The sequence below is a fragment of the Geotrypetes seraphini genome, chromosome 1 (genome assembly GCF_902459505.1).
Source record: "Geotrypetes seraphini chromosome 1, aGeoSer1.1, whole genome shotgun sequence".
NCBI classification, from domain to species: domain Eukaryota; kingdom Metazoa; phylum Chordata; class Amphibia; order Gymnophiona; family Dermophiidae; genus Geotrypetes; species Geotrypetes seraphini.
In genome coordinates, this window is record NC_047084.1 from 487,906,990 (window position 1) to 487,932,976 (window position 25,987).

Here is a 25,987-nt window from a genome sequence, read left to right on the forward strand (position 1 = left end):
GAGGCAGAGGGTGAAAAAAGCTAAAGTGAGCAGACTTCGCGCTGCCCCTGATTTGCAGGAGCACTGGGGAGGAGGAGAAAGAGGAGGAGGCGGCGGCCTGGTTTGGGTTACAGAAGGCTGGCAGAGCGAGAGAGGAGGGAGCCCGCCTCAGTGCACCACCACAGGTCTGCCCAGCGCGTTACTCCCGCGGCCAGGAGGGAAATACAAGCCCGAGGCGGAAGTCCGGACCTTGATGCCAGCCCTCCTGCCTGTGCAGGTTTCACCCCCCCTCGTGGCCTTTGAAAACGGAAACGCTGCGCCAAGTGCAAGCGAGGGCGGGAGCGCTGGCGTGTCCCTCTTACAATGATCCTGGTCCTTGCGCTCGCTTCGTGCCCCGCCGGTGAACTTGCAAAGTGAGAGAGAAGAGAAAAAAAAAATATACCGGTTCGCAAAGAAAGATTATTCGACTGAATCTCCTTGAAAGAGAGGGGGGAGGGGGAGAAAAACTGCTGGAGAGGGCTTAATCCGACTCTCCCCAGAGGGTCTGTCAGCAGAAGAAAGCAGCGGTGTGTCCTAGGTAAGAGGGAAAGTGGGGTTCACTGGAGGCGGGGGGGGGGGGGGGGCGTAGCGGCTGCTGCCTTTCGTTCTTCTGGGATGGTGTGTGGTCAGTCTCGGAGGAGAGTCTGACCTCCCCCCCCCTCAAACACAACTTCAGGGAAAGGGAAGAATGAAGTTTGAGAGCAGAGGGAGGGGGAAGTTGCTCCGGGTTGCTTTGCTTTTGATGCTCTCTGGATTGCTTAGGGCAGGATAAGGACAGGAAAACCTGACAGGGAGGGAGGATGCGCCTCTGGCTCTTTTGACCTGGCTGAAGTATATGTTTTTCTAAACAAGGTCGGGGGGGGGGGAAGCTAAATTTCCTGCCATCTAACCGCTGTAAAAGGTTCCATTATTCATTTTTAAAAAAATCTCTTTATTAAGATTTTAGTACAACAGCAGAAACAATGATAACAAATGCATCTGCGATACAATAATCTGCATACACTGTAGAGAATCAGATATGAAAGCAGAAAACTAGGCATGTTAGAGGCATAAGCCAGAAAAAAAAAAAATGATGCCCACGTGCATGCCTAAAAGGTTCCTTACGGTCTCTGCAGCTTGGAGTAGATTTCCACTGTCTCCTTGCTCTGTTTAGCTTTTACCTAATTCCGTCCTGGCTTCTTGGTATGAAGAGAAAAACTGTTCCCCCCCCCCCCCCCTACACTTTCGGAGTCTGAAGCAATACAGAGCCAGAAGAGGAGGATCTGCCTTGAAGTTTGGTAGCTTTGAGTAAGGTGCTTATTCTCCTGGGATAATGCATCTAATTCGTTTAGGTTTGTGTGCTGCTGCTGGTCTTTGATGCCCTGGATGCTTTGATGTTGAAGTGTACTAAATGCATCCTGCTCTGATTTCTGCCATCCTGATAGAGGTGGCTGCTGGTATGTAAAGGGATTCCGCCTTCAGAGGTGCTAACCCTTTCACTGCCGGGATCTTTCTTGCCCCTTTGCAGAATTACCTTTACTATCCATCTGTGTATAATTATTATTATTACTGCTCTCTCTTTCTAGCTCCCCCCCCATCCCCTATGTCCCAGTAATTGAAGTGGGGAGATTTTGTCTTCTTAAGAAAAACAGAACTCACATTTTTCCTAAAATGTTCTTTGCCTTTAGAAGTTTCATCAATTTCAAACAATTTGGGCTTTTTTTTTTTTGTTTACATTTTATACTTAACAAAACCTCTGATATCTTCCACAGATATGGACTTAAGTGGGATAATCATAGGGCACTAGTTTGCCCAGAACAGAACAAGATTCCATTTTCACTGGCCATTAACTTTTTTTTTTTCTTTTTTAATTTTGTATTGTGTGTTTCTAAGTGGGAGTTTATGGCAAGTTATTAAAAAACAAAACAAAACCCAACAACCCTCATTAAGTGAAATTCTATGGAATGCCATTCACGTGACTGTCAATCCTTTCTTATTATCCACTATAAATATGGACCAGTTTTCTCTGACGCACTAAAATATATATTTTAGTGCCTGATTCACGGAGGCTTTTCTCCCATTATCTGTCTATAGGAAACGTGCTTAAACATATCTGGGGTTTGAGTGGGTCCTCTTTTTGCCATACAGCGCTGGTTAAACCCAGAGGTCTAGAAACTCCTTTTTGAAAATACACTATCCCTTATTAAGCTAGAGCCAACCTCTGAGTTAGTCACTTCCTACGGTGCTTGTAATCGTCTTCCATAAGAACATTTAATGGAAAAAGTGAGCAGAAGTCTGAAATACTCCAGAACAAAATGAGAGAGTGGAGAAGTTACCCTGCATTAGCAATAGGTCCCTTTACATTTACACTCTCAAACTGACTTACTACAGGGGGCGGGCACACACATTCCACATCCCTTCTCTCCATGTGCTTTGACCCCCATCTTCCTATGCAAAGATGCCTAGGGAGAGGCAGACAGCACTATGGGCTGATGCAAAAAAAAAAAAAAAATGCACCTACAAAAATGACAGGAGTATGAATGAAAAGATCGATCTGTGCCGCACAAAGGCACGAAGTGGTAGTGCGGGAGGCAGAAGGTGAAAAAAGCTAAAGTGAGCAGACTTCGTGCTGCCCCTGATTTGCAGGAGCACTGGGGAGGAGGAGAAAGAGGAGGAGGCGGCGGCCCGGTTTGGATTACAGGAGGCTGGCAGAGCGAGAGAGGAGGGAGCCCGCCTCAGTGCACCACCACAGGCTGCCCGGCGCGTTACTCCCGCGGCCAGGAGGGAAATACAAGCCAGAGGCGGAAGGACGGACCTTGATGCCAGCCCTCCTGCCTGTGCAGGTTTCACCCCCCCTCGTGGCCTTTGAAAACGGAAACGCTGCGCCAAGTGCAAGCGAGGGCGGGAGCTCCGGCGTGTCCCTCTTACAATGATCCTGGTCCTTGCGCTCGCTTTGTGCCCCGCCGGTGAACTTGCAAAGTGAGAGAGGAGAAGAAAAAAAAGATACCGGTTCGCAAAGAAAGATTATTCGACCGAATCACCTTGAAAGAGAGGGGGGAGGGGGAGAAAAACTACTGGAGAGGGCTTAATCCGACTCTCCCAGAGGGTCTGTCAGCAGAAGAAAGCAGCGGTGTGTCGTAGGTAAGAGGGAAAGTGGGGGTTCACTGGAGGCGGGGGGGGGGGGGGGGGGCGCGTAGCGGCTGCTGTCTTCCGTTCTCCTGGGATGGTGTGTGGTCAGTCTCAGAGGAGAGTCTGAGCCCCCCCCCCTCCCAAACACAACTTCAGGGAAAGGGAAGAATGAAGTTTGAGAGCAGAGGGAGGGGGAAGTTGCTCCGGGCTGCTTTGCTTTTGATGCTCTCTGGATTGCTTAGGGCAGGATAAGGACAGGAAAACCTGACAGGGAGGGAGGATGCGCCTCTGGCTCTTTTGACCTGGCTAAAATATATGTCTTTCAAAACAAGGTCGGGGGGGGGGGGGAAGCTAAATTTCCTGCCATCTAACCGCTATAAAAGGTTCCATTTTTCATTTTTTTAAAAATCTCTTTATTAAGATTTTAGTACAACAGCAGAAACAATGATAACAAATGCATCTGCGGTACAATAATCTGCATACACTGTAGAGAATCAGATATGAAAGCAGAAAACTAGGCATGTTAGAGGCGTAAGCCAGAAAAAAAAATAAAATGATGCCCACGTGCATGCCTAAAAGGTTCCTTACGGTCTCTGCAGCTTGGAGTAGATCTCCACTATCTCCTTGCTCTGTTTAGCTTTTACCTAATTCCGTCCTGGCTTCTTGGTATGAAGAGAATAAATGCATCCTGCTCTGATTTCTGCCATCCTGATAGAGGTGGCTGCTGGTATGTAAAGGGATTCCGCCTTCAGAGGTGCTAACCCTTTCACTGCCGGGATCTTTCTTGCCCCTTTGCAGAATTACTCATACTATCCATCTGTGTATAATTATTATTATTACTGCTCTCTCTTTCTAGATCCCCCCTCCCCTCTGTCCCAGTAATTGAAGTGGGGAGATTTTGTCTTCTTTAAGAAAAACAGAACTCACATTTTTCCTAAAATGTTCTTTGCCTTTAGAAGTTTCATCAATTTCAAACAATTTGGGCTTTTTTTTTTTTTTTTTACATTTTATACTTAACAAAACCTCTGATATCTTCCACAGATATGGACTTAAGTGGGATAATCATAGGGCACTAGTTTGCCCAGAACAGAACAAGATTCCATTTTCACTGGCCATTAACTTTTTTTTTTCTTTTTTAATTTTGTATTGTGTGTTTCTAAGTGGGAGTTTATGGCAAGTTATTAAAAAACAAAACAAAACCCAACAACCCTCATTAAGTGAAATTCTATGGAATGCCATTCACGTGACTGTCAATCCTTTCTTATTATCCACTATAAATATGGACCAGTTTTCTCTGACGCACTAAAATATATATTTTAGTGCCTGATTCACGGAGGCTTTTCTCCCATTATCTGTCTATAGGAAACGTGCTTAAACATATCTGGGATTTGAGTGGGTCCTCTTTTTGCCATACAGCGCTGGTTAAACCCAGAGGTCTAGAAACTCCTTTTTGAAAATACACTATCCCTTATTAAGCTAGAGCCAACCTCTGAGTTAGTCACTTCCTACGGTGCTTGTAATCGTCTTCCATAAGAACATTTAATGGAAAAAGTGAGCAGAAGTCTGAAATACTCCAGAACAAAATGAGAGAGTCGAGAAGTTACCCTGCATTAGCAATGGTTCCCTTTACATTTACACTCTCAAACTAACTTACTACAGGGGGCGATGTTTTGCCTGCTGGCAATGAATCATTTTCAGAGCTATGAAATCACATTTCGATTCCGAGGTGAACATTTGCGTTGACGACCTGGAGTCCGTGGAGCAGTAACGCTGCAGTTTGAGCTCCTAAATCTTTACAATTAGGCTCTTTTACTAAACACATCCTCAGCAGGTTTGGCCTAGCTGCTAGGAAGATAGTGGGGGAACAGGGATGCAACATCTCTTCTCTCTCCTTTTCTGTTTCTGCCACCACCTCTGTCAAAGCCGATGTATTTGAAGTCCGAAAACTTTTCTTCTGGGCTAGCCCTGATTAAAAACAAAAAAAAAAACCCAAAACAATCAAAACTTCTTCAATTACTATTCAAACAAGATCCTCCCTTCCCATTGTACTCCCCTTAAATGTCTTACAATTCTATATGTTATATGGATTTCTCCCCATATCCTTCTGTCTCCAATATGTCTGTAATGTCTTTTCCGTATAGTCTTATATTATTAGTTTGTAATTCATTGTTTGTTGTTGTTGCTTTTACCATTTTATATTCTGTACACCACTTAGAAATATGATAAGTATAATACATTTTAAATAAACTATAAACTATAAATTCCGTGCCAGCAGGCCCACAGTCAAGTGCAGTCGCATCCTACTCCATTCACTTCCAGGAATAATTCCTGTGTTAAAGGGGAGTGGGCCAGCAACGCTTAAGCACTGGTCGCTGTACATGAAGAAGGACATGATGCTACTTGAAAGGGTCCAGAGAAGAGCGACTATGATGGTTAAGGGGCTGGAGGAGTTGCCGTATAGTGAAAGATTAGAGAAACTGGGTCTTTTCTCCCTCGAACAGAGGAGATTGAGAGGGAACATGATTGAAACATTCAAGGTATTGAAGGGAATAGACTTAGTAGATAAGGACAGGTTGTTCACCCTCTCCAAGGTAGGGAGAACGAGAGGGCACTCTCTAAAACTAAAAGGGGATAGATTCTGTCATAGGTGAAAACACTCTCCATGGATTCAAGACAAAGTTAGACAAGTTCCTGCTGAACCAGAACGTACGCAGGTAGGGCTAGTCTCAGTTAGGGTGCTGGTCTTTGACCAAGGGCCGCCGCATGAGCGGACTGCTGGACACAATGGACCACTGGTCTGACCCAACAGCGGCAATTCTTATGTTCTTAAGGCCCCATTCTGATGCTGAATCCTCGTGCCTCTGGAAGAGGCAGTGGCAGGAGCAAGGAAAGCCCAGCAGGAGGAAGGGAAAAGAGGGAGATGTTGAGCACTTGATACAGGGCATCAGGAGGGGAGATGACATGCTGAATGGGTTGTTGGTAGGGAGGAGAAGGAGAGATGCTGGACTGTTGTGGAAGAAGGAAAGGGAGATGAATATAGCAACAGAAAAATGAAGGCAGATAAAGCCCATATGACCTATCTAGTCTGCCTATCCATGCCTTCTACTGTTCAGTCCTCCAATGTGCTTGTCCCAAGATCACTTTTTGTCTCCTCAACCGTCACTGGGTGGCCGTACCATGCTTTCACCACCCTTTCCGTGAAAAAGTATTTTTCTGAGTTTACTTCGGAGTCTATCCTTTTTCACTTTCATCCTATGCTCCCTTATTCTAGACTTTCCTTTCAATTGAAAGAGATGCACCTCGTGCATTTATACCATGTAGGTATTTTAAATGACTCTATCATATCTCCTCTCTGCTGCCTTTCCTCCAAAGTATGCACATTGAGATCTTTAAGTCTGTCCCCATGCCCCAACCACATCCACCTACCCTCATCCACCCATGCCCCAACCACATCCACCCACCCTCATCCACCCATGCCCCAACCACATCCACCCACCCTCATCCATCCATGCCCCAACTACATCCACCCATGCCCCAACCACATCCACCCACCCTCATCCACCCATGCCCCAACCACATCCACCTACTCTCTTGCAATTAAACACTACAGATTTTCTATGCTAAGTTTCCGTTAGGGATCCGATCCGTGAGGTTGCCGGCCGCCCGATTCATGACGCGTCCTCATGCAAATGGGGCGATCGGAGTCATGCCCCCAACTGACCGCACAGATCGCTGAAGAGTGATCCCGACGCACGTGCAGACCATCTTCTTTGCCTGTAGATGGTCTGCGCATGCTTACAGAGCTTGAAACTTTTAAAAACTTTTTTACTTCGTGATCTCATGGTTTTAACCCGCTTTAAACCTGCGGGTTAAAACCATGGGCTCACGCTGCAGGGAAGGGCAGGAGAGTCGGGGCAGAGAGCAGGGCAGCAAGAGGAGAGATAGGGCAGAGCAGGGTGGCAAGAGGCGAGTCGGGGCAGAGAGTAGGGCGGTGAGTTGGGGCAGAGAGCAGGGTGGCAAGAGGCAAGTCAGGGCAGAGAGTAGGGCAGCGAGTCTGGGCAGAGAGCAGGGCAGCAATAGGAGAGTTGGGGCAGAGAGCAGGGTGGCAAGAAGAGAGTCGGGGCAGAGGGCAGGGCAGCAAGAGGAGAGTTGGGGAAGAGAGCAGGGCGACAAGTCAGGGCAGAGAGCAGGGTGGCATGAGGAGAGTTGGGGAAGAGAGCAGGGCAGCAAGTTGGGACAGAGAGCAGGGTGGCAAGAGGAGAGTCGGGGCAGAGAGCAGGGCAGTCGGAAAGGACGTGAGCGACTGGTCCTCAGCAGTTGCTTATTTTTTGATTGGCCAGTCCAGTCGGTGTTCCTGAAATTTTTTAGTAAATCACTGCCTTCCTACATTTGCATGCCATTCTCTGTCATTTGCATGTGCAGATCGGATCGGGATCAGTTTGGGAGTAAGATTAGTGAATCCGGTCGGGGGTTGCAAAATGATTGCAAAGTGGTTGGGACACGATCGGTGTCCTTAGTGAATCCAGCCCTAGGTGCAGTTGCATGCATAACTACAAATCTGTGCTAATTAGTGCGGATTAACTTTAATTGTTGGTGATTAATAGTTGTTAATACCAATTAGTGGTTAATTTGCCAATTTACTAACACATGAAACTGGCATCATAATCTGTGCACATAGTTTTGTGCGCTAGGCATGAAAATGTGTGCTCAAGATTATGGAATGAGAAGGTAAGTGCAAAACTTTGCTGCACTTAATACAAGGTTTTGTTTTAATATTTTTGCTTCCTATTTTGCTCTTATTCCTAGAGGTTTTTCAGCTGTTATAAGGAATTGATTTTTTCACTTATTGATTTATTTTTTTCACTTTTTAAGTAATAGATGTGTAACATTTATAGCATCTAAGCCCTTAGTTTTGTAATAAGAAAAAAAAAGTATTTCTGTAAGTCAGCTGTCTATGCTGTTTTCGTGCTTTACATACCTCCATGCAGTGCCTGCAAGGGCTCTGGTAGGAATATGTGGAATCTGGTGTTTGGCTCAGCATTATAAATACAGCATTAAAGTAGGACCTGGGAATGATGAGAATTGTTACACTGTGGACATTGAAATTTTGTGTTCCCTCTTCCTCTATAAAATTGCAAAACATTAAAACAAAGATAAAGATGTATATTGAAGGAATGATAGAAATATGTATGTAAATTTCATAATTTATTATAATTTGATTAATTACTTCAATACAATGTGAATAGGAGGGGGGGAGGGGAGGGGGAAGGGGGAAGGGAGGTGGGGGAGAGTAGGGGGGTTGATATGGTTCATATGGAAATATATTTTGGAGGAATGATAGAAATATGTATGAAAATATCATAATTGTGATTCTATTTGAAATGAAAATCTATTTGTATTATATTATATTTAATTATTTCCTTCAATAAAATGTTATAAATTAAAACAAAGATAAAAATTATAACACTGAATTGAAGGAAACGGTCTTAGGATTCCAGACAGAGGTCTTAAAGTGGGTGAATAGAAGCACAACAGAGAGAAACAGAACTATGCTCTAATGTGCTATCTGCCGCAGAAAAGCATCAAAGTTATTTAGCAAAAGGTTGGGCAATTTCCTGTAGGAGTTAATGGCCTAATTACATCCATTTTGGTTGATTTATGGTCTAACAAGTGTTAATGGAACACTGTCATTTAGCTGGCTTAAGTCTGCTAAGGGAAAATATTCTCCATGAATGTATAAATATTAAAATACTAGTCTTTAAGCCCGTTACATTAACAGGTGCTAGAACAGATGTGTGTGTCTGTCTTTCTTTCTTTCTTTCTCTCTCTCTCTCTCTCTCTCTCTTCTTGGCTGCTTTCTGTCTGTCTGTTTGTCTTTCTATCTCTCTCTTTCCTCGGCTGTCCACCACCACCCCTTGCCTGCTCCCCCTGTCCAGCAGCAGCCCCTCTCCCTTCGTTTTACCTCCCCCCTGTCCAGCAGTAGATGTTCTCCCTTCCTTTTACCTCCCCTCTGTCCAGCAGCATCTCTTCCTTGCTCCCCCTTTTCAGCAGTAGGCCTCCCTTCCTGTTACCTCTCCCCCTGTCCAGCAGCACCTCTTCCCTGCTCCCCCTGTCCAGCATCCGGCTTTACTGGTCCATTCGCGTCTTCCCTCCTCTTCAAAGCAGCCTGCTGAGGTTCGCGGCCGGCTGTAGCGAACCTCGCAGGCCGCTCTGCACATCGGTAGCACATTCCCTCTGACGCGATCCCGTGCGTCAGAGAGAACGCGCTATGGAGGTGCAGAGCGACCTGTGAGGTTCGCTACAGCCGGCCGCGAACCTCAGCAGGCTGCTTTGAAGAGGAGCAGCGGCGGCGGCAGTGGGGAGTCGCCGGCGTGTTCCCTGCCTCCGTGTTCGAAAATGGAATTTGGCACGGAGGGACACAGCATACTGTCAGGGAACACGCTGTCCTAAGTGCGCATGCGCGCTTAGGATTTTATTATAGAGGATACTATTATCATGTCAAGTGGTTTGGGATCTTTGCTTCCCAATGCTGTGTATTCAGCTGTCCCTGCAGACTCAGCATGGTCTTACAGTACTTCCATGAATAGGCAAAGGGCATCTACAATACAACTTATTGTATTCCGCAATTTTCTACATGGAATCAATGCGGCTCACAGCAAGATGATTTTACGTTAATGACTCAAGGTCATCCTTAACCCTATGTGTCTGTCTGTCCAAGTTAGATTGTAAGCTCTTCTGAGAAGGGACTGTCTATTAAATGTCAAAATGCACTGCCTACGCCTTTCAGTGCTATATTAGTGATAAATAGTAGCAGTAGAGATATTCTTAAGCACATGCAGTTCTGTATTTCTTGCAGATATGCAGAGCAATACAAACTAAAAATTCAATGATTTATTCATTAAATGCTGTAGCAAATAAAGTCCCAACTAGGATCCAAGTTTTGGTGACTCCGTCACCTTCCTCAGAGGACAATTAGGTACTTGCAACGGTATGCAGAGCAAACATTTTCGGTTTCTTTTTGTGATGAATTTCAGAAAATTTAGCCAGTTATGTTTTCAAGTTTATTTCAGCATTATATATAATTCAGATATTTTATTCTATTATTGGCATTTTTTAAAATTTAATGTGCATTCTTAACCTGCATCAAGGGCCCCTTTTACAAATCCGCAGTAGCGATTCCTTGCAATAAATTTGACGCAGCCCATTCAATTCCTATGGGCATAGGAATCACTATCACAGCTTTTAAAAGAGGCTCAAAATTTACAAACTGAGCACTTGCTAACCAACGTTTCCGCTGAAGTTTCTGTTGTCTACACGTAGATTCAATATAGTAGGTTTTACGAATCATCTAAGTTGAAGTGATCTTTTCTCTGTCTTTCAGCCATGAACACACTATTTTCAATTCTTTTCCTTAACATGCTTTGCCAGGAGCTCTGCGCTTATGTGCAGTTAGGCTAGGTTTTAAGAAAATGTTGAAAACGCAACTGTTTGTAAATGCTTTCTTATGATGAGATAATTTGTAAATGCTTATGCTTTAAAGCAGTGACTCGCAATCTTTCTTGAGCCGAGGCACACTATGATTACATCACGTGAACACTGTGTCTGAATTCAAGAGGGCCTGGGATAGACAGTGGGATCTCTCAAAGAGAGAAAGAGATAATGGTTACTGCGGATGGGCGGACTAGATGGGCCATTTGGCGATTATTTGCCGTCATGTTTCTATACGCAAAGGCCCTTTCAAACGGGCCCTGCGCCGGCAGTGGGGGGCACTTGCAAGGAAAAGAGCCACCTGGAGAGAAGGAGAAGCACTGGTGCCGGCTGATTGCCTCCAGTACGTGCCTCTCTTCGCGGCACACAGTTTGCGATTCACTGCTTTAATGCAATAGATTTTTTAAAATTTATTTACGAGATGATTTTTGAAGAGCAAAGTGTTCTTCCCTTTATTGAACATGTCCAAAATTGAATGTAAAACTGCTTCCTTAAAGCAAGTCCTGATCTACCTACAGATAAGAAGACTTATTTCAGCAAATACAATGGCCATTGACCATAAAAAAATATTTAAAACCATCACACAAAGCTTAAAATTTATCCTTGCGTGTATTCACAACCAATGTCATTTAATAATATGATGTAATTCTGTCATATTTAGAGATCGAAAAGATCACCCTGACTGTAATATTCTGTACTGTCTGTAGTTTCTTCAACAACTCCTTTGCACATCCCAAGTATACTATATTAAAATAATCCAACAAAGAAAATATAAGTGATTGAACTATAATTGCAAACTCTGCTGTACCAAAATATTTACGTACTGCCCACAATTTCATTAAAAGGCCAAAAGCTTTCCTACTAACCAATTTAATCTGATGTTTGATAGTCTGAACTCCCAAAACTCTAGTTTGCATATCAAAGACATAATTATTCTGACCTATAATTAACAACCGATCTGATCTGCCTAGATCCTGAGAACCCAGCCAGAGAAACTTAGTTTTTCTATATTTATTTTCGATTTGTGGGCCAATACCCATTGTTCTACTGTGTTAAGCAGTGTTTTTAATAAGATCCAATTTAAATATGCATTGCCAAAAGCTGACAGAATATTAATGTCATTGCATAAATATAACTCTTCCTCTCTCTAACCCCGTGTCTCGCAAACTTTACGAGCAGCGGCATACTAAACTGGCAGCCATGGCTTGAGGGTATCTGGAAGTGCACAGATGTTGCCATGAAGATATGCATATCCATGATGTCATCATCACAGCACATGCATGGTGGCCTTCCAGAGGGGGCCCTGAGCTGCAAGTGCGGGGTGCTGAAAAAGAAGACTTGCGGAGAGTAGGAGAGACATCAGGGAGGAGGAGAGATGCTGGCAGTGTCTGACTGCCTACAGGACGTACCTCTTGCCATGAGGATATTAACATCCATGAAGGGAGCACGGCTCAAACAAATGGTACTAGAGCCCACTAGGGCCCAGGCCATCCTGGACCTGGTACTTACGAACGGGGAGAGCGTCTCGGAGGTCTCGGTGGGAGAGACGCTGGCCACCAGTGACCATAACATGGTATGGTTTAACCTTAAGAAAGGCTTCCCCAGGTCACAAACAAAAACAAGGGTACTCAATTTCCGAGGCACCGACTTCGCACGCATGGGAGATTTCGTCCATCAGACGTTGCAGGTTCAAGAAGTAACTGATAATGTGGAAGCTATGTGGTCAACCTTGAAGTTGACCCTTCATGAAGCAACTGAACGCTACATAAAATCGGTAACAAAACAGCAAAGAAAAAAGAAACCCCAATGGTTCACTAAAGAGGTCTCTTACCTCGTCAAAGAAAAGAAAAAAGCATTTCTCTCATACAAACACACGGGGAAAAAAGAAACAAACATTGAATACAGGACAAAGTCTGCAGCGGTCAAAACAGCAGTCAGAGAGGCCAAAATTCGAATGGAAGAAACTCTAGCGAAGAACATTAAGAAAGGGGACAAATCCTTCTTCAGGTACATTAGCGACAGGAAAAAGAACACAGATGGGATAGTACGCCTTAGAACGCCAGAAGGAAACTATGTGGATACAGATTCTGATAAGGCCAAAATACTGAATGATTACTTCTGTTCAGTCTTCACCTGCGAGGCATCAGGGCACGGGCCACGGCTGGAAGCAAAGCAAAGCATGGAAGACCCATTTCAGAATTTTGAGTTCACACCAACTGATGTTTACAGAGAACTGTCAAGACTTAAGGTGAACAAAGCTATGGGACCGGATAATTTGCACCCAAGAGTGCTCAGAGAACTATGCGATGTTCTGGCGAAACCGTTAGCCACGCTCTTCAATCTCTCCCTAGGTACGGGAAAAGTCTCCCTAGACTGGAAAACAGCCAACGTTGTTCCTCTGCACAAAAAGGGCTGCAAAGCAGAGGCTGCGAACTACAGGCCGGTGAGTCTCACATCAATAGTGTGTAAACTCATGGAAACCCTGCTTAAAGGTAAATTAGACACAATATTGGATGAGGGAAATCTGAGGGATCCCTGTCAACATGGATTCACTAGGGGCAGGTCATGCCAATCCAATCTTATCAGCTTCTTTAACTGGGTGACAGGAAAGTTAGACTCGGGAGAGTCTCTAGACATAGTGTACTTGGATTTCAGTAAAGCTTTTGACAGTTTCCCGCACCGTAGACTATTAAACAAGATGAAATCGATGGGGTTGGGTGAGAAACTAACTGCATGGGTCAATGATTGGCTGAGTGGAAGACTTCAGAGGGTGGTGGTCAACGGTACCCTCTCTGAGACATCGGAGGTGACTAGCGGAGTGCCGCAGGGATCAGTCCTGGGACCATCCCTTTTCAACATATTCATAGGGGACTTGACCCGGGGGCTTCAGGGTAAAGTAACACTGTTTGCTGACGACGCCAAACTGTGTAATATAGTAAGTGAAAGCAATCTCATGGATAGTATGACGCAAGATCTGATCAAGTTAGAAAACTGGTCCTCGACATGGCAGCTGGGCTTCAACGCTAAGAAGTGTAAGGTCATGCATCTTGGCAGTAGAAATCCATGCAGAACATACACCTTGAATGGAGAAGCACTAGCTAGGACTTCAGAAGAACGGGACTTGGGAGTTATCATCAGTGCAGACATGAAGGCTGCCAAACAAGTGGAGAAGGCCTCATCCAAGGCAAGGCAAATGATGGGATGTATCAAGAGAAGCTTCGTCAGCCGCAAACCTGAAGTCATCATGCCACTTTACAGATCATTGGTGAGACCTCATCTGGAATACTGTGTGCAATTCTGGAGGCCGCATTACCGTAAAGATGTGCTTCGAGCCGAGTCGGTCCAGCGGATGGCCACTAGAAGGGTCTCCAGACTCAAGGGTCTCTCATACGAAGAAAGACTGGGCAAGTTGAAGCTCTATACTCTAGAGGAGCGCAGGGAAAGGGGTGACATGATTGAGACATTTAAATACGTTACAGGTCGTGTCGAGATGGAAAACGACATATTCTTTCCCATGGGACCCTCGGTCACAAGGGGGCACCCGCTTAAACTCAGAGGAGGGAAATTTAGTGGTGACGCCAGGAAGTACTTCTTCATGGAAAGGGTGGTGGATCATTGGAACAAACTTCCGATGCAGGTGGTCAAGGCCGCCAGCGTGCTCGACTTTAAGAATAGATGGGATATCCACGTGGGATCCCTACGAGGGTCGAGCTAAGGAACTAAGTCATCAGCACTCAGACTTAATGGGGTGGGTCAATGGAGTGGGCAGACTTGATGGGCTGTGGCCCTTTTCTGCCGTCACCTTTCTATGTTTCTATGTTTCTATGAAAGGCATGTCCTGTAGGCAGTCAACTGGCGCCTCTCCTCCTCCCCAGTGCCTCACAGAACACCTGAAATCTCGTGCGGCACAAGGTTTGCGATACCCCACCATGATCCATGTGATCATCTTTCTGTCCATCCAGTAGGATTCTGTCCATCCAGTAGGATTCTTATCAGGATCCGTCTCCTCCTCTGCCAGCCAGAACAGACCCAAGGACCACAGCCATCACAAGTGATCCCAGCACCAACATCACCTCTCCTTTGGTGTGATCATCTCTCCAGTAGGATTCTGTCCAGTAGGATTCTGTCCATCCAGTAGGATTTCTGTCCATCCAGTAGGATTCTTATCAGGATCTGTCTCCTCCTCTGCCAGCCAGAACAGACCCAAGGACCACAGCCATCACAAGTGATCCCAGCACAAACATCACCTCTCCTTTGGTGTGATCATCTCTCTCTCCTTTCTCTCCCCCCACTTTCCAGAGTCTCAGTTTATTTATTAAATTCATTTTTTTAATCCCGTTTCCCCCAAAGAGCTCAGAATGGGCTACAGTTTAAACATACATAAAATACAGTTAACAGGCTACAAGTTTATGATACAAGGCAGTATCCTAACTTGATACATGCTAAGTTTCCAAGTTTATTAAAAAAATTGGTTAAACCACCTATACAGAGTTTCTAAGCGGTGCACAATAAAATTTTGGTTTACACATATACAATAATCAAAGGATTTAAATAACACTCAGACATACAAACGGGTACAGTAGGTGAAGGGTAGGAACTACATTATAGAAGAGAAAAGCTACAAAGAAGTTAAAAACCAAAAGGTTAGGGGTAAAAAAAATCAGGTTAAAACTGTGAGATCTTCATAGGGTGTCCTTAATAGGATGATAATTATTTGTCAAAGGCGTCTTTGAATAAAAAATGTCTTTAATTTTGACTTAAATCGAGTCAAGGATGTTTCTTTTCTTTTTTTTCTAATTATTTATATTCTTTTACAAGTTGAAAATACATCACTTGACAGGAAATATAACAATTTAAAAAGAAATTAAATTTCATAATATATCAAACTAATGACTATAATTAAAGTCCACATTGAAAAGAGAAGAGATCAATCACTTCCAAGAGAAGTTGGGTTTTAAGGAATTTTTAAATTAAGGCAAATTTACAGAGCTCAGTTGAAATCAATTATTGGCCTGATTAGCAATTTCCATGGAGGTCTCTGGAATTCTTATGGTCGCTTTACCTTCAAGGAAAAATTACAACTGATCAGGTTCGTAGAAAATATATCTATTAGCTTGATATGTAATGCAACATTTACAGGGAAAACGTAACTGAAAGGTCGTTCCTAAATTCAAAACTGATGGACGATAAGCCAGGAATTTCTTACTTGTCAGTTGGGTTTTCAGGATATCCACAATGAATATTCATGAGTTAGATTTGCATGCACTGCCTCTATTGGATATTCATTGCAGGTATCCTAAAAACCTGACGGGCTGGGGTTCCCCTCAGGACAGGTTTGAGAACCGTTGACCTGGGGGGGGGGGGGGCGTCTATATACAGGCTGATTTGTTCCTGGGCTCCATAACCTCCCCGTAGAATAAACCTTGGAAATACTGTACTCATATCTCTCTCTCTCTCATTCATTCACCCACCCACTAGGTATTACCGATTTACTTCCAAGAGATAGAACATAAAACCTTCACTTGAAATGTGTTTGATCTTGTTTAGGGGGAATATGAGGGAGGAGAGGAGCACCTCAGGGAATTCAAAGCAATGACGTGGTTAATTACAGTAAGTCAAAGTCTGATCCTTTAGTTGGGAACAGTTTGAATACAATGGTGCCAATGTTACCAGCCTTGTTATTCTGCAGGGAATATGGGCTGTGAGCACTTCACTTCCACAAAGTCACAGGTTTAACCCTGAATGGAAAGGAGCCGTCCTACCTGCTTAATTGGTGGAACGGAAGTCTCTACAAGATGACTGCAGGAGCACCTATTATTTTATTTTTTTTAATGTGTTGAGCGGGAAAGGCAGATTTAGAGAAATGTCTGTTTTATAACAGGGTCTTGGAGGAATAACCCTTCGCGATAACACATTTATTAGTTCCCGGTAGAGAATGACACAGGGACTATTTTTTTTCACCGTCCCCGCAGGAACTCATTTTCCCCGTCCCATCCCCGCAAGTTTTGTCGCTGTCCTTGTCCCTGCCCTGTTCCTGTAAGCTCTTCCTTAACTGCACAAGCGTCGGACACCTATGATTCTAAAGTGTTTGAGGCTTGTGCAGATGAGGACAAAGCTCGCAGGAATGGGGCAGGGACAGGAAAAGAACTCGCGGGGACCGGACGAGAAAATGAGTTCCCTTGGGGACAGGGAAAAATGTGTTCCCGTGTCATTTTCCAGTTTCAGGACTGCTTGTTAACCAGACGGCTCACAGAAATATTATGGATAGAAGCTGGCTAGGCGCATTGAATAGTGGTGTGAGACCCCCCCCCCCCACACCTGAAAAATGCCTCTCCTACGGAGCAGGAGGCGCTAGATTTTTCAGGGAGTCACTGAGTGGTATGCTTGTGGCAAAACAATGGTTAACGATTCTGCCATAGTACCTAATATACAACCCTTAGTTGTGATTGATATAAATTTAAAAGATGAGGTAATAGTAAATTTTGAAAAGATTTGAAAAACTCCACTGTGAATCCATCACTACCCAGAGCGGATCCAGCTCTGAGAGACTTCAATGCTGACTGGAGTTCTGTACTTGATATAGGCGCCTCAAGTTTTTCTTCCACATACTCGGGAATTTTTGGCCCATTAATTAAGTTTTAAAATTCTCTTCCTTCAGTTTATTTGAATAAAGTTCAGAAGAATATAAAGCTTTATAATAATCCAAAAATTGTCTTAAAACATCTCCAATATGGGTATGAATTTTACCTTTTTCATCTTTAATGGCCACAATTTTTACTTTACTTTTTTTTGCTTTAAGATAATTGGCCAATAATTTTCCTGCTTTATTCGAGTTTCTATAATACAGAGCATGCTGAGAAAACAAATCTTTCCTAGCCAACTGTGAGGAAATCTCATTATACTGTATTTATATTTAGCTTTCAACAGGGCATTCAACGTATCATGTTCCCATTTCGAGGCCAATTGTGACTCTAAAGTCCGAATAGTTTGTCCAAATTGGAAAATTCTAATTTTAGTAATTTCCTAATATGCGCTGAATACGAAATTATTTGCCCTCTCACTATAGCTTTGAAAGCATCCCAAATAGTTTCCAAAGAGTGGTATGCTTGTGGATAGAAGAGTATAGTAGGAGGAGTAGGGAGTTTCCTTTAGCTGAGGGGAGGGGGAACACTATAAAAGGGGAGAGAAGAGAAAATTCAAGGCTTTTGGTGATCCTGATCTCAGGCCAGAGCCCTTGAATGCTGATTGTTTGTAGGGAGGAGAGAGTCTAAGCAGTGGCGTAGCGAGGGGGAGTGCCTGGGGCGGTGGTGCCCCCTTACCCTCTTCCCTGCCCCCCCTGCCAAGTGCGTTCCCCTTCCCTTCCCCCGTACCTTTTCAGCTTCCCCAGCATCTCTAACTTGCTGCCCGCACTGGTATCAGTTTTCCTTTTGACATCACTTACTAGTTGCTAGACCCGGAAGTAAGTGACGTCAGAGGGGAGCGCCGAGGCCAGCATGAGGAGCAGGTTGTAGAAGTATGGTGGGGGTGAATTGGAGGTGCGCGTGCAGCGGGGAGTAGGAAAGAGCAGGGGGAGGGACAAAGAGAGAGGTGCCGGCGCCCTCACCAGGACAGCACCCGGGGCGGTCAAGCATAAATCCCTTACCATGCCACTGAGTCTTAGAGTTTGCAAAAGAGCAGAAAAATAGAGAGGAGGAAAAGGGAACCCAGTGGGATTTACCACAAAGAGAGAGAGAAAAAAAAGACTACTTATTCATAAAATCAGCAGGAGAGGATAGAGACAATGTGTGAGTGGAAGAGTGAAGTAAAGAAAAAAAAGGAATAAAGAGATAGTGTGGAATGACTTTAATTTGAAATGCTTGAAACCAGTTAATTCCAAACTTGAACTGAGTGTAAATAGTTCCTACATTTCATTCTTCAATTCTTCCAGTTATCAATTGCACCTGACTCTCAACTTGATTTCTTTAACAAGCAGTTAAGTTTAAGGACTGAAGTCTAGATGCACTATGAGGATTGATAAGACTGTGTGGGTCTGCATCAATCTGATTTTTTGGCTGATTCAGAAAGAGCTATTGATGCACTAAAGAGTGTGCATGCAAATGATTCATGCGAATGTTCATTGTGATTCCCGACTCTACTGTCCATTGATCACTGTGAGAGCGACTCAGCTGGCAGGGGAAGTCCCAAAAGCAGCCTCCTGCCACTCAACTGTTCAGGGCAGGAAGCCTTTTTTTTATAGGCACAGATGCTTTGCATATTACACATGCACAATATCTATCCCATTAAAAAAAAAACCCAGGAAAAAAAAGCACCCCTCCCCCCCCCGCAGGGGATAGCTGTTCCCGACGAACTGGCACCACAAACCACCTCCTCCACCAGCAGCGAAAACGGCAGGAGGAATGCTCACTTTCTCCTGCCATGTTGAATCCCCCTCCCTCTGAAAGAAAATTGGCAGGAGGGATGCCCATTTCCTCCTACCATGTCCTCCTACCATGCTGACCACCCTCCCCCCAAGATGCACAGTGAGGAACTTAAGGCCCTGATTGGTTCAGATGCCTAAAGCCCCTCCCAAGGGGCCATGATTGGCTCAGATGCCTAAGATCCCTCCCCCAATTTGCTTGCACAACATAAGGCACCATATACAGAACTTGGGGGATAGTGTACACTCCTTTGTAAAGAGTACACCTTCCACATAGCTATACTGTACTTCTTTTCTTGATTGGAGGGTGAGTGGTGCAGAAACAGATTAGATTTTCTTCTTTTAGTCCTTGATCCCTCAAGCACAGAACACGTGACAGATTACATTTTCTGGCGGCAGAGTAATTTTGGAGCATAAATGCTTCCTTACTAAAGCCTGCACCCTAAAAACTGGAACCTAAGACTGGGGCATTATTTCTGACATCACTACGATAGTAATGAAAAGTTCACTGAAAGATGATTTGAATTTATTTTCATTTTTGTAGATAATCTTTTCCCTGACAACTACAAAGTGGTGAACATGGAAGCTTCTTTAAAGAGCGCACACTCTTGATGAGATTCAGGGCTCCTTTTACGAAGGTTCATTAGCGGTTTAACGCGCGTGCTAAACCGCCGGCCGTGCTAGCCGCTACCACCTCCTCTTGAGCAGGCGGTAGTTTTTCGGCTAGCGCGGGGGTTAGCGCGTGATGAAAAGAAACCCTCACTGTAGAAAAAATAGAAAAAAAAACAAACCCAACACAAAAGATTTTTTGGCTGCCCATCCCTATCGCTAGCCTTGTCTTCCTTGATTCTAATTTCATACTTTGGCCAGCGGGGTCCTTCTTCTCTCCATGTGAAGGAGGGTAATATCCAGAGAGTCAGTTTATGCACCTAAATCACTCTTTTCTGTTAGCAGTATATAACTAATGCTTCTTGCTGTTGCCTTTGGTATCAAATAGTCTTTCGTACCTCGTTATGATTCTCGTGTTTAGCTTGTGATTATTGAAAGAATGAATGATTTGGATCTTTGAAGTTTATCAAGAAACTATGGCCAGAGGAATTTCCTTTTGTGCTCATCTCCTCTTTTCAGATCTGCACTGCTGACCCAATTTGATTAAAATATTTTACTGAAAAAAAAATATCTGTGGGAATCCCAGATCTGTCAACCAGGCTCCATGTTTCCCCTAACATTACAACCATGCATGCCTAATGATAAAGTACCCTCAATTGACATAATACCACTTGTATGTAGGGAATACAGCAGAGGGATAGGAGAGCTGAATATTATTATTATTAGGGACTAGCTGATGACCCGGCGTTGCACGGGTATTTAATTATAGCAATAACACTGTAAATGGATTCAAATAAAGATACTTTATAGTGGTGAATGAAATTATTGTTTTACAGCTTAATAAAAAGTACAATATTCAAATAATAATGTGAAATATTTGACAAAATGAATACAATACAACTAACGCAAAACGTGATTATAAACAACATTTTTAGTTTCACCTCCAGGAGCAAGAACATATAAATTGTTGGGTGAACCCACCCTTGAGCAAGCAACATAGAGTTGTCCATGGGAAAAACAGGGGGATCTTAAATCCACTCCACAGTATGTAATAGTCTGTCCCTGTGATTTGTTGATTGTGATAGAGAATGCAAGTCTCACTGGAATTTTCAATCTCTTAAACTGAAAAGGAAGATGTTGCAAGTTTCGTTCAAATCGGGCAAGCCGTTTTTGCGTTGGCAGCTTTTTACATTTTTTCCATTGACATGAATGGGTGAAATCTGATTTTCTGTTTGTAGCTCCGCCCACGTGTGCAGGTGGGCCGCGAGACCCCCAGAACATATCACCCCAGGTAGTGAGGGATCTGCATACCAAGTTTCGTTCAAATCGGTCAAGCCGTTTTTGCGTGATCGCGGCACATACATACATACATCCGATTTTATATATATAGATTTATATATCACCTATCAAGGTTATCTATGCGATTTACAATCAGGTACTCAAGCATACCAAAAGGTAAATAGAGACAACTGTTGAACCCTTCTCAAAGGGTCTGCAATCAAATGGACTATTTTGTGTCAGTAGGTGCAAGTAACTATAGCATAAGCAAAATATTGAGGTTATTCAAGGAGCTGGCATTTTCCTATGTGTTGTACGCCTTTTATCCAGAGGAGTCCAGCCTGCTTGGCTAATGGGTTACATGTGATAGGACTACATTGTTTCTCCCATATTTCCGAGCAAGCTTTCCATTTGGGAGAAAACTGCAACTACTACTACTAATCATTTCTATAAAGCTACTAGACATACGCAGCACTGTACATTGAACCACAGAACATAAGAACATAAGAAGTTGCCTCCGCTGGGTCAGACAAGAGGTCCATCGTGCCCATCAGTCCACACCCGCGGCGGCCATTCAGGCCCATGACCTGTAATGTGATCCTTCTCTAATCCCTTTTATCCTTCTATCCATACTCTGTCTAAAACCTATCTCTACCTCTATCTGTATCCTTCAATCCCCCTATCGTTCAGGAATTTATCCAATCCTTCCTTGAACCCCCGTAGTGTACTCTGTCCTATCACAACCTCCGGAAGCGCATTCCAGGTGTCCACCACCCTCTGTGTAAAGAAGAACTTCCTAGCATTGGTTCTAAAATTGTCCCCTTTCAGCTTCTCTGAGTGCCCCCTGGTGCTTGTGGTTCCCAATAATCTGAAGAATCTGTCCCTTTCCACCCTCTCTATGCCCTTCAGTCCCTGCTCAAGAGAGCTAACAGTCTGGCCAAGACAGACAAACTGGACAAGAGATTCTCTCATAAATCTATCCCTCCAAAATAATTCAGTAAGATGCCAACTTTTCCTACACGCTCACTGACCAGTTCCTGCTACCTGATATACTGAAATAAGGCTCATCACATAATCTCAGGATGGTACTTAATACAGTCTGGGGGTAGCTTTATAATATGCTCATATGTTTTTACTGTGTAGGTACTGTGTATACTTCAGCTGTGGAAATTGTCCTAGAGAGGTTATGTATATACAAGTATAGTTTCCGCCTATGTTTTGGCATGTGCAAACTTCCCTACTTAATTTAAAAACATACAGTATGTATGTATTTTATAAAAGTGTGGCATATGCCAACCCTTCACCACCCCCAATTCCAGGATCACCTTCTCTCTACACACGCATAGGTTGTTTTACCATCCTGTATTGCTCATGGAAATGCCTTGTACAATCAGCCTCCACAAGACTTGCTTTTGAGAACTACAGTCCCTTCAGTGGGGTCAGCACAGAACCTGGCATCAGGTCAGACTTCAAGCACTGAGGGCAGCATCTTTTAATGCTGGCCAAAGCATTTAAATCTATCCATTATTTGGATGGCGAGCAGCGCTGTACGTATGCATGTGGACATGCAGAACGATGGTATTCAGCCTCCGTCCATATATTCACTGTCACTGCCTTAATATTCAGATGAGGTGGTCAGTGCTGGAACTTATCTAGATAGTGGCAATATTCAATCCGCTACCTGGATAATTTCACCAGATAGCTTAACAACAAGCTTTTTATCAGTCCAGATATTTTTGGACTGCTGTAGCTGGTATTTATCCCTGTGATGGAACACAGCCTCCGTTTTTGGCTGCATTTCCAAATACCACAACTTGGAGAGTTGTTTAGGTTTCCTATACGTCTGTTCTCTTGATTGATTAACACCTTCCAAAGTAAAAGCCTCAATCAGATTTCCAGAGTAGTCCAGCTTGCTTATTTCGCTGTGTGGCAATGATCCCATTTGAAGAATGTGTTAACTAACTGGGATTTCAGACAAGTTTTACAAACGATGGTATTACCACAGGTAGATTACCTCAATGGTTTCTATTTAGGCACTCTCTTATCGGTTAGCTGACAGGCTGAGAATTTGTCTTTCTTTCCTGTTGGATGTCGTTAATATCTACTTATAAAGATTACAACTTCAGAGCCCTTCATCCTTAAGTCATGTCTCCTGATGATGCTTTCTGTGAAATACTGTCTGGTGTAGAGTAAGGCTGGGCTTTTATTGAAGACAACAATCTTGACAAGAAAATATAGAAGATATTATCAGCTTTCATCGAAGGACTGTTAACAGTGGTAAACACTGAAATAAGTACTTTTGTTGAAGGACTTTTACTGGAATGTATACTTTTTAGATTGCACTATTGCACTTCTACAATGGGACGGAGGTTTTGGGTTTGTGTCAAATGTTTCAGCTTGATATAGAATTACTATGTAATGTGTATTAACTCTGATTTTAATATATTTATTAATAATTTGTAGACAGTTTGCTTAATTTTTTATGGTGTTTTCTATTTAGGCATACCATCAGTTTGTATCACGGCATTACTGACTATTCAGAACTCAGTGGCTCGGATGTTGATGGGAGTATCTCGTTATGAACACATTTCGCCCATCTTAAAAAAATTACATTGGCTACTGATACCATGCCGTGCTCAGTTTAAGATCTTAAAACTTGTCCAACGGGGTATCTATGATACCCTGCCTAATTATTTGGCTAAATGCCTGCTGTTGTACAAATAAATAAGGCAATTTATGCTCTATTTGGTAGACAGACTTCCTAGAATGGTATCGGGATGGAGCAAGAGAGGGAGTACTCTAGACATGTGGTCCTTGAACCTGCCCTGGAGGACCACCAGCCAGTCAGGTTTGCAGGATATCCCTAATCAATATCCATGAGAGAGATTTATACAAGGGATCTTCAAAAACTTTCCACACATTATTTTTTTTTTTTTTAAACACTATTTATTAAATGTCTCAAAAGCAAATGCACATCACTTTTCCACATAATCACCTTGTTTTGTGGTACATTTTTCCCAGCGTTCTACTAACACACCCTCCCCAACCATTTACTGCAAAAATAGGAAAACATGGAAATTTTTTGAAGAACCCTCATATGTATTGGAGGTGATAGGCATGCTAATCTGTCTTGTACATATTCATTAGGGATATAATGAAACCCCCAACTGGCTGGTGGTCACCCCAGAACAGGTTTGAGAACCAATGCACTAGATTACCATGGATTTATTTTCTGTGTTGGGGGAGGGGTCTACTGTGTCAGGAATGGCGTGATGAGCAAGGGGGCTGCCAAACCACTACAGCTTTAAGCGGAGGTCCACTAGACTACCAGGGATACTTTTATGATGTTGGGGGTGGGAAGTGTTTGTGTGTGGAGGGGGTGTTAGCCAGTCACTGCTCATGCACTGATAATAAGGAGAACATTTTAGCAATGAGCTGCAGATTTCTGCCACAATGGACACTTATTTTCCTGACCCAGTTTCTTATGTTGCCCAGTTTTCTTTATACTGGTCATTATAAAGATATCCCACATGTATAGACAGTATCAATCACACATTTGCAAAATTATAATCAAAAACTTTAACGTAAATTTTAGCAAAGTCTTCAGAAAGTGCCTCAAAACAGCCGAGTGTTTCTAAGGCTGAGTTACTCTATTGGCCCGTTCATCCTCTGTGTTCTGTGCTTATCACGTGATTTATTTGCTTCAAAATAAATATAAACTTTATAATTCAAATTAAATAATTATGTTACTTAGCTTTGTTCTGCATCAAGTTTATGTAGACGCTTATATTGATTCTCCATGAATGTCGGGAAGGGACCTAAGTAACTCAGCCATAGAAGCCTTCAAAGGGAGGAGCCCGAGGTGCCTCAGCCAATCAGGGCCTTAGGCCTCTCCCCATGCATCAGATGGGCTATTGGGCGGCGGGCAATATTGAGCGGTGGGCAGCCGAAGAGTAGAAGCAGGAGGACTTTCCTCCTGCTCCCGAAGATTTTTGCAGTGTGTAGGAGCAGGAGGAGGATCCGGGCATCCCTCCTGCTCGGGAAGAGTTTGGGGAAGACTTGCCCAAGGAGCAGGAGGGACCAGGCACCCCTCCTGCTCCCAACTATTTTACAGGTACCAGGTGGGTGGTCCGGGCCCGACCGCCTGGGCTGACCAGGGGTGGGCCATAGGGTGGTTGGCCAAGGAACAGGAGGGACTGAGCACCCCCTCCTGCTCACAACTTTAATATGGTTGGGCTGTTCGGGTGTGGGTGGACTGTGCCATATCGGGTTGTGCGGGGGGGAGGCATCCCTCCTGCCAAATTCGTGTGGGCGGGGAGGGCAGCTTCGGGTGGTGGCAGGAGGAAGTGGGTATCCCTCTTGCTATATGTGGGTCGCTGGGAGGACCCTCGTTTTTTTTTTTGACAGGTCTGCCTGTCTTTTCATTTTTTTAATGGGGAAGATATTTTGCATGTGTAACACACACAAAATATCTGTGCCATGGAAAAAAATGAATAAAAAAGACAGGCAGGCCTGTCAAAAAGCCTACAGATCTGACGGTAACTCAGTTACGGACAGGTCTGCAGCAGTCGGGTTTGCCAATAGTAAAACCCGACTCAAAATAGCCAAGCGTTAGTGAATCAACCGCTTGGCTAATTTGCATGGGACGATCGGGATCGGATCGCTACAGGCGTTAGTGAATAGTGTAGGAGGGAAATCTGGTCATAAAGGGCTCTCAAACCAATCGGTACACAATCGGTTTGCTTAGTGAATCTAGCCCAAAGTCTTCAATAAATAAAATAAATACAGTGGTACTTTGGTTTACGAGTGCACCGGTTTGCGAGTGCCTCGATTTGCGAGCGCCCCCCCCCCCCGTGAACAGGCACCCCCCCCCCGCGATCTGGCACCTCCCCCCGCCGCCATCGGGCACACCCCCCCGCTGCGACCTGAGGTCCCCCCAAACCACCCGAACCCTCTTCTTACTTTGCTGTAGCCTCCGCACCGGCACCGGCACCAGCATGTCCTGTGCGTTGGTGCCGGTGCCTGAAGATCTGCCTCCTGGTGCTGGTGCTGGTGCCGGTGCGGAGGCTA

General features: G+C 44.1%; 1 protein-coding gene across 2 annotated transcripts in view; it reads left to right on the top strand.

The window, feature by feature from the left end:
* Nucleotides 1–221: 221 nt before the first annotated feature.
* LPAR1 (lysophosphatidic acid receptor 1) overlaps nucleotides 222–25,987 on the top strand; it is a 172,131-nt gene continuing 146,365 nt past the window's right edge. Inside the window, exon 1 of one of the 2 annotated variants that reach the window (XM_033926410.1) lies at nucleotides 222–556. The gene's annotated coding sequence lies outside the window, so the exon portion shown is untranslated. Of the gene's footprint in view, nucleotides 557–2,725; nucleotides 3,139–25,987 lie in introns of those variants that run through there. The other variant, XM_033926401.1, reaches the window with a different exon arrangement.